Consider the following 9,277-nt stretch of genomic DNA (forward strand, 5'->3'; position numbering starts at 1 on the left):
GGGGAAGGTTCTAAAGCTACTGGAAGGATTTGAGCATTTAATTAAAAGCAGTTGAAAAAAAAAAATTGAAATAAGGGTAAAAGAAAAAGCTAGGTCCAAAACTATCACTGTTATTATATTTTACACCAATTTCTTTCTGCCTGTGATGCAGGATGACCTGTAAAGTCTCTTGCGGCCAGAGTGAACTTAACAGAAACACATTCAGAGAACTGGGTGCATAGCTGAGCTGAGCATTATAAGAAGAATTGTTTCTCTGGAGCCTGACTTGGTTCTCTGCAGAGAAGCTCAAAGATTTGGATGGGTCAGTGTGAGATTGCAGAAAGTGGCTTGCATCACCTGAGACTGGTTTTGGAGCAACTGCCTTCTCAGGAACTCCATCTAAATCACTTGGTTTATGTCAGGGAGACCAAGAGCAGAAACCGATGCTATGTGTCCACAAGACCAATCAAAAACATTCCATGGGAACAAGGTTTATCTTTCTCACTAGATTTCTGATATTTCTTGTTTCTGGCAGTGGCAGAAGTAATATACAAATTACGTCCCTTGTGATATTTCACTTGTCTGACCACAGCAGGGTTTTGCAGATGCCACCATAAAAGAGAAAAGCTACCCGAAAAATTTTAGAATTCCCACCCCTTCACTTTCTACATTAAATTAAATTTCTTAAATTAAATAATTTGCATTTTTAATGTATTCAGAAGGGAATTGTAATCAAATACTAAGGTGTCCCTTAGCCATGCTTGTAGCAATTTCACCAGGGATAGACACTTCAACCTCTTATACAGACTTCAGCATTTGAACTGCAGCGCTAATTATCCCATATGAAAACACTTGTTTGTTTTCTTAGCCAAGATTCCCTTTGTCTTTAGGTATTTATCTCCTCTACTAGTGTTCTGGAACAGATGTATAGACAGAATCTGCATGGACAGAGTTTGCGTAGCGTGACTTTTTGTGGCCAAGGATTTCAAACAATCAAGGGCTCAGAGACTTCCACGGATGCAGGTCATGTCCATCCTATCTAACAGCCACCAAACACTACTTCTCACCTGGATATTTCCAATCTATTTTGCAGGATCATATTATATTTTATTCCCCAATATCCTATGCTAACAAGAATGACCATTGAATTATTCTCTGTATGAAAAGAATTCTGTGCTTCACTTGTTTTTAAACATGATGTTCGATAATTTCACAGATATGATGTGTCCTCATCCTATTTTTTTTTTAATGTAAGAAGAAAGCAATATGTGTCCTATTCAGCTTCTCAGTACAACTTCTGATCTTTTAAATCTCTGTTATCTCCCATTTCAGTTATATTTGCTCTGATTGAAGTGCTGTTGTCAGTTTAGTCTTCGGATGAAAACTGTCCCACCTATCTCATCACCTTTTTCTTCCTGAATGCTTCATATAGTTAGAGGACATTTAGAAGTCTTCCAGAAAAAGGAAGGAGTCACTCATACTCTGGGAATGTACTCGACTACCCCAGCTAAGAGAAGCCTCTCTTTTCTTCATCCGAAGACTCCTAATTTATGAAAGCCAAACATCTGTTATCACATGCAAAAATGACAGTGTTGTTCGTGCTTTGGAGGTATGACGCTAATCTGAATGCTTTCTCCTCATGACCGTACCCTCTTCCTCCCTCTCTTATTTTCCATGACTACAAGTATTCTATGTTACTCAAATATTTTGTCCTTGGGGACTTCAATTTTTTTTTTTCCTAGTAGGAGCCAAGTATCAGGCCTACCTAAGCCATAAAAATTCTTCCAATAATTGTGATTTCTGGATAGGGTGGACTTAGCTGAACTGTCTGATCTGGTGATATCCAGCTCACAGAGCAGTGAAATGTTTTCAGGTGAGTTTTTATTGACTGGAAAGAAACACATGATTCTATTTTATTTTGAGGAGGCAGCATGCTTGCTTCACAATTTGTATTTTTAGAATTGGGCAGGAAATGGTTTTCCGGTCCAGTCCTACAAAAAAAATTTTGAAGTTTGAAAAAAAATAATTCTTTGCTGTGAAGTGGGATGAAACAAAAACTATGTGAGTATTTTAATGGAAAGAAAACAGAACTCAGAATAAAATGCTGAGACTTCCCTGGTTACCGCGGTGAACTGGAGAACTCAGTCAGAAGGCTTCATAATTTTGCAGTGTGTAAGCCTTCCCTTAGTTATAGACCAAAACACATTTTGCAGTGGAGTTGCAATCCCTGACACAGAGAGTTTAAGTTTATTGACAATGTCCTTGCTTTTTATGGCCTCATAGAGTTAGTCCCTATACCTAAGAGCGCTGTAGAAAAGCCTCCAAGATAGGTCTAGTCCTTACTAAACTGCTTTCCTCAACCTGAGAAAACTACCGCATCTGCTTTCAATCTCTTCCACAGCAAGTATTCTATTTTACTGGAAGGATAAAACTATTTGAGTGAGGATTTATAAGTGATTCTCCTACAAACTTGAAGAATGTTCCTGCCATCAACTTACAAACATCTCCCTAAGGCTTTGATCTCACCACAAAAGCTAGAAGTAGGGCATCATTAGCAACAAAAGGTTTATCCTTTTACAGTCTTAAATAATGAAATTATTTCCAACAAAATTATCTTCCAAACTAACAAAAAAAAGCTTTAGTCCAAAAGTTCCCTCTATCTGGAGATGTTCTTACCAAAGATAAAGCTTCTAATGAAATGAAGATATAGAATAAGCCACACAGCCATACCTTTCTTGGTAGTATTACTATTGTATTGTCCCAAATCCAGACACCAGAGCCCTGAAACTAATGTGTATAGAAAGCAAGTTCAATGTTGAAAGATTTCTTAGTATTCTTTAAGACTCACTGGAGCAATTTCATGTTTTGTGATAGCTTGTGGGCACAAATCGAAATTTAACGAGGTGCAAAGCTGAGAAAAAGGAGTAAATTGAGGTGATATGTACAATACTGGGACTTTTTTTACTGCCGTTTAGAAAATTAGTTGGGTAGTAAAACTTTGAGCTATTTCCTGAACGTGTCATGGCAAGATAGCATCCTTAACACAACAATCAATCTGCAAGAACATCAAAACTAAATTTTCAAGAAGGAGTCCTTTTCCCTTCCAGGGTAAGTGCAAAGAGCCAAGATTTCCACTCAGGCCAGCAACAAAATGTGCAGTTGGCTATTCGCTTTGGGTTGAAGTTTACAGTCCTGTTGGGCTGTTCAGTGTCTGAGGAGGAAATAGGGTGGGAATCACTTAAAAAAAAAAAGGCAGGGTAGTCTATGAAAGTAAAACTTGCCCTAAAGGCTTGAAAACTCTAGATTTCATTCATGGTTTCCCTTGATTGAGTCACTTCCTTTTTTTTTTTCCAACTTCACTATCTTTGAAATACTCTGATAACTTGTTCCCTGTAAAATTTCCCAGTCTCATTACAAATGTTGATTAAGAGGTTAAATACAGCTTGACCTCAGTCCCAATAGCTTGATATTTTGTGTCCTCTTAAAGTTAATAAAAATCTGGGAGATCATATTCTGATTTCTTTCTTCCTGAATCCTGGAAGAATATAATCTCTAAGCTCTGAAATTAGCCATCTTACTTTCCTGAACATGCATTTTAAATCAAAGGTCATTTGCAGTTCATACCATAAAAATTGTCAGAGAAACCTGGTCTCCACATAGAACATACTCTCTAAATAAACAAGAGAGATTGTAGAGTGGCAGCCGTAAAAGAAGCCAAAACACTTGGCCAGAATTGTAGAGGAAATGTGCAGTAAGATCCAAGTCCTCTCCATCTCTATATTCTTCTCTCTTTAAGAGAACTGTAACTAATTATTTGTAAAATCCCTGTTATCTACAAGTGTGTACAAAGAAAGAAAGAATTCATCTGCATACAAGGACTTGAGATGATCCATCTATCAGCCTTTCAACTGATACCCTTGACCAAAAACATTCTCTTCCCCAAAAGATCAACCTTAATTTTTCATTTGAGGTGAATCCTGTTGGGTATGTAGCAGGCAGGAACTATTTTGCTCCTTACGTTACCCTGAAGTTCAAGATGTCAGCATTTTGGCTGGACACCACAAGGAATTTCTCAGAAAAATTGTCTGTAGAAGATCCCAAAGAGTACATTGCTTATTGATAGGTCGACACTTTTAGTCATATGGTTTAGTTTTACATAGTCCTGTGAGGAGCAGCGAGTTGAACTTGATGATCTTTATGGGTTCCTTCCAACTTTAGATATTCTAAGATTCTATGATTCTATATACTTGCATAGAATTTGATGGATTGACATGATCATATAGTTTTGCCCTTTGGCGTTACGTGCTGCCATGGAAATTGAATTCCAAAAATTCACCCCATGTCGTCATTCTACAGTGCACAGTTTCACCAGTATCTTGAGACTGCTGAATGACTTGATTAAACCTTACGAGAACATCTCACCAACAGAAAAACTTGAAGCAGATGTGCCCTTTTCCTCTGTTACAGACAAAATACAAGTGGTGCCGGTGTTGTGGGTGATAGACATGCTTCTCATTGTGGTCATTTACATTTAGATGCACAGGTAATTACAGCCCAAGGTGCAGCTGTTGGAGAGATGGCATAGGCGTGCTTGTGGTCTCTTTACTGCTGGTGTCAGACAAATAAGGTATTTCATTTCTGTGAGCTATTTAGTGGGGAGATTTTGGCCTGTGATCAGTCTTCATTTGTAGCCATAAAGCATCTCAGGGAAAGGGAGCTATTAAAGAGCATCGCTGGCAGCTATGTGTTTGCTAATGAGGGAATCTTTATGGAGCTCCCCGCCGAGTGAAGGGGAAAAGGCTGGGTTTTATTTCTTTGTGTAGCCTGTGTTCGGCAGCTAGAAATGAAATTATGACAGTGAGGTAGAAAGATTAGGCATCATCAGCAAACTGGGCACTGAAGACACAGAGAACCAGGAATCTGACGGGAGAAGGAGATAAAATAGGGGAAAATATGGGTTCTGGGGAGAGGTGAGCCTCAAGTTCTCTCCAAAAGTTATCAACAAGTCCATGTTTCACTTTTTTAGCCTGTCATGCAGATTTCAACCTGAAGGTCTAAAAACCACAAGGAAGAAGTTACAATAGCTAAAATAAGTGTTACTTAGGAAAAGGCTAGGAGATGGATAGAAGTAATTTAGATATAGCTGCATGATTTTATTTTAAGTCATACTCAACTGGCTGAGGGAAAGAAAAGCTTTTTGACTGAAGCTTTCAGTTCTGACATTTTTTGAAATGGCACTTTTTGACATTTTTGTTTAAAATAGACTTTTAATAGATATTTTATTTTTAAAAGATAAAATGATAACAAACTGTCTTGTAAACACCTATTATCAATTTGACCTAAGTCAGCCCTTTGACCTTGTGCTTTTATTTTGCCAGACTCTCCACATAAGAGTCTGTTTTCTTTCAACCCAAAACACAGTTCCCTACTAGTGTTTTGGTTCATGATTCAAGCCAAAAAAATTAAACCGATATTTATCTACATCTAATTTGGAAGAATATTTTATATAGATGACATAAATAAGTAATGGGGTAGAATTAAGGTATAAAAAAAATGAACTAAAATTTCAGTACTTGACTTCTAAAGTTGAGGTTGATTGTTGTTAATCTCCCAAGAGGAGATACCTCTGAAAGGACTGATAAAACAGACTGTGAGAGACATCACTGATATGAGCATAATATGGAGAACAATCTATGCCCATCAGTCATCTTTGGTTTCTGCAGATAATATCAAATAAGTTGTGCCACTTTGAGTGTCAAGGGGATATTATTTCGTGATTTGGTGCAATGATAACAGGCAACAGTATTGAAGGGCACGATCCAAGAATCCTTTGTATTTAACACACTCAAGTAGTTGTCCTCAAACGCTCTGATCAAATGAGAGCTTCATAGAAAAGCTTATTCTGTCTTCTCCGTATTCAGGTAGGAATGTCTTTCGTGAGCTTCTATTTACGTTTTGTTCCTTCTTTGGTTTCCATGGAAAGGTTTCCATACTGAGTACTCAATCTGACAGATGCAATGAGTTCAGTGCAACTGTTCTTTGGCCGCAGTGCCATTCAGAAGCCATAGCAGCTTCAAGAAAGCATCCATGCACCGATGCAGGGTGGCAGCCAGCCTCTTCTGCACATGGGACTATGCTATTGCCAACTGCCACCTCAGGTCATTCGTGTTGCACAAAACAGAATGCCAAAGGGTTTGTGTCACTCTATAGACTTTAGATACCTAAACCAGCTCCACTGTGATAGCACACAGATGCCAAACTATGCCTTACAGCCAGATAGAGTTTCATTGTGGGTAGACTGCAAAGTATGCCATACCTGAATTTAAGCTACCATAGAGGATTATTGAGCAGTTTACAGAAACCTTTCCTTGGTGTTTTCAGACAATTTTGTACCAAATACAGACAAATTTGCTCTAGCTGAAAACTTGAGTTTCTTTATATATTACAGTAATTGTTTATTTTGTGCAATAAAAAGAGAACAAATAATCAAAGAACATGATGGCCTGGTCCTTCTAAATCCATTACATGTGACTTGGGGATGTTGTTTCAGATTTAATTTAGTTTGGTGTCTGGACTGAGCATAACCACTGCTCATGTGGTATGAAGCTGGCTTCAGGTTTAATAATTTGTTCAGACCCTTGCAGTTGAATATTTTCAACTGGAGGAGATCTCTGGAAGTTGTCTGCAAGTCTAACTCTCCACTCAGAGAAGAATCCGTTTAGATCAGATTCCTGGAATTGGTCTAGTTAAGTTTTTAATATGTCCAGGGATGGAGATTCCCTAACCTCTCTTGTCCTGTCTTCCACTACCTGGCTAACCTTATAGTGAATTATTTCTTTCACAGTTTCCAGAGCCCTCAACATAAGAAGGACATAGACTTGTTGGAGTGAGCCCAGAGGAACGTCACAAAGATGATCAGAGAGCTGGAGCACCTCTAATCTTGAGCAGCATGGAAGGGGATTTTGCCCCTCTACTCCACTCTCGTGAGACCCCCCCTGCAGCGCTGTGTCCAGCTCTGGAACCCCCAGCATCAGAAGGACGTGGAGCTGTTGGAGAGGGTCCAGAGGAGGCCACGCAGATGATGAGAGGGCTGGAGAAGCTCTGCTGTGAGGACAGGCTGAGAGAGCTGGGGCTGCTCAGCCTGGAGCAGAGGAGGCTCCAGGGAGAGCTGAGAGCGGCTCCCAGTGCCTAAAGGGGGCTGCAGGAAAGATGGGGAGGGACTCTTCAGTAGGGTCTGTTGTGACAGGATGAGGGGTAATGGTTTTGAAATAGAGGTAGGTAGATTTAGATTGGATATTAGGAGAAAAATTTTTACATGAGGGTGGTAGAACACTGGCCCAGGTTGCCCAGAGAGGTGGTGGATGCCCCATCCCTGGAAACATCCCAGGCCAGGTTGGCCAGGGCTCTGAGCAACCTGATCTGGTTGGAGATGTCCCTGATCCTTGCAAGGAGGTTGGACTAGATGACTTTTAACAGTGCCTTCCAACACAAACCATTCTATGATTCTATGAAAACAAAACACTATTGTTTGCTCCTATAATCTCTACCTCAGCTTTGGAAACAGAATGTTGGTTAAGCATCAGACAATGAATGTTGTCATGATCAGACTCAGTTTTGGCTCTTCAGAAAGTATTTTTTTACTGAAGCCTAGCCTCTAAAAATGCTCTGACTACTCAAAAACGGGCCCCCTGGTAACGAAGATGTGGAACTACCTCACATTGATGAAACTGAAATGAATGTACACAGATTTTTAGATTTTGGGGCTTTTTAAAGCAAATCCTTGGCTCAAGTTGGTGCAGCCCTCTAATTCTGCCATTCCAGCTGCAGCAGGAACATCTCCTATGATTACCAAGAATAGCTGAAGGGTATGTCTTCCTCTTACCCCCATCACACTCCCAGTCTCCAAACAGGAGTTGGGTACATGCAAGTGGCAATAGAACATACCAGAGAGATACTCTACTGGACACAGAATTGCTTTCAAACGCTTTGTGTTCTCTGAGCAACGCTAAAGCGGGATTCTTCAGCTTAATTTTAGACATCTGCATGTCATCAGATGAATGACATGAAAAGAGACCACAACATGGAAGGAAATATGATGCTCTCAGTATCATTGCAAATGTTCACAATGTTTTATCAATTCATAGATGTCAGTGCCAAAAAAAGATCATTAAACGATTCAGTTGGATGTATTGTATTACACAAGACCTATAATTTCACCCGTTTCCCTCACGATGAGACACAGACTGATTTTGCAATGCACAACAAAATACAGTGTTAAGCCCTGGTCCCAAGCAGAGCTCCCCAGTCCCAAATGTGTCCCGATACTCTCATGAAAGCAAAGTATGGTTGCCAGAAATTAAGTTTTTGCTGTTTTATTAAACTAAACTTTTGTGGTTGCAAAATGAAGCATTTTATCCTAAACCACTTTTGAAGAGAAAAAGGTATATTTTGAGAAAAAGACTTTTTGAGCGGTTTGCTGGTTTACTTTTTTTTTTTTTTTTTTTTTTTTTCAAAACCACTAGTATTTTTGGATTTCAGTTGCCAAAATCCATTGGCTATAAACTGAAAATGTAAACTGCTGGCCGCCAAAAGCCTGAGATTTTTTTTAAAATCCTCTCTTTTTTTTTTTTTTTTGCTACATTTTTGCATTCCTTTTTTAATGAAACCCAGTAACTTAGTTGGGGGGGACAGTAGGGAGAACTTTTCTATCCATTCAATTTCTTATTTGGATTAACACATCCTTTTGCTTTCTAGTGACAGAAGGTGTATCTTCCAGTGTCGCTAGCACTGCTACAAAAAAGTGTTTAATTAGTGCAGAAGTATTTAGTGAGGGTAGGGTACTCAGTCATCTTGAGATGGAGATAGTAGGACGAAAATATGGTGATGTTTTCACACTGAAAGAGGAAAAATTAACTCGCATCATTTTTCATTACTTATTTTAAGTATCACCATCTGGCTTGTAAATCTTCCTCTTGGCTGTTAGGGAATGTAGCATCCCTTTCTAAAGTTATGTTTTTCTGGAGATTTAGAAGTGGTAGGAGGAGAAATACAGCTAAGAATGTAATTTGAATCCAAGTACAGATGTCTGTTGAATTTAAATTCACTCTCAGCTCTCCAGGGGAATTGTTTGGAGGTTTCAGTGGACCTTTTGCTCTAATGAAACTTGTGAATCATTTGTGTTGAGGGCCTGGATTAACATTAGGGTTAGTATAACAGGGGTGGCCTAGATGCAGCTTGACATCAATAGGTGACTTTGCTTTGACTAGCGTGAAGCAAGAGACCAAGAACACATTCCTCG

The sequence above is a fragment of the Chlamydotis macqueenii genome, chromosome 2, assembly GCF_036417535.1.
Source record: "Chlamydotis macqueenii isolate bChlMac1 chromosome 2, bChlMac1.mat, whole genome shotgun sequence".
In the NCBI taxonomy this organism is placed as follows: domain Eukaryota; kingdom Metazoa; phylum Chordata; class Aves; order Otidiformes; family Otididae; genus Chlamydotis; species Chlamydotis macqueenii.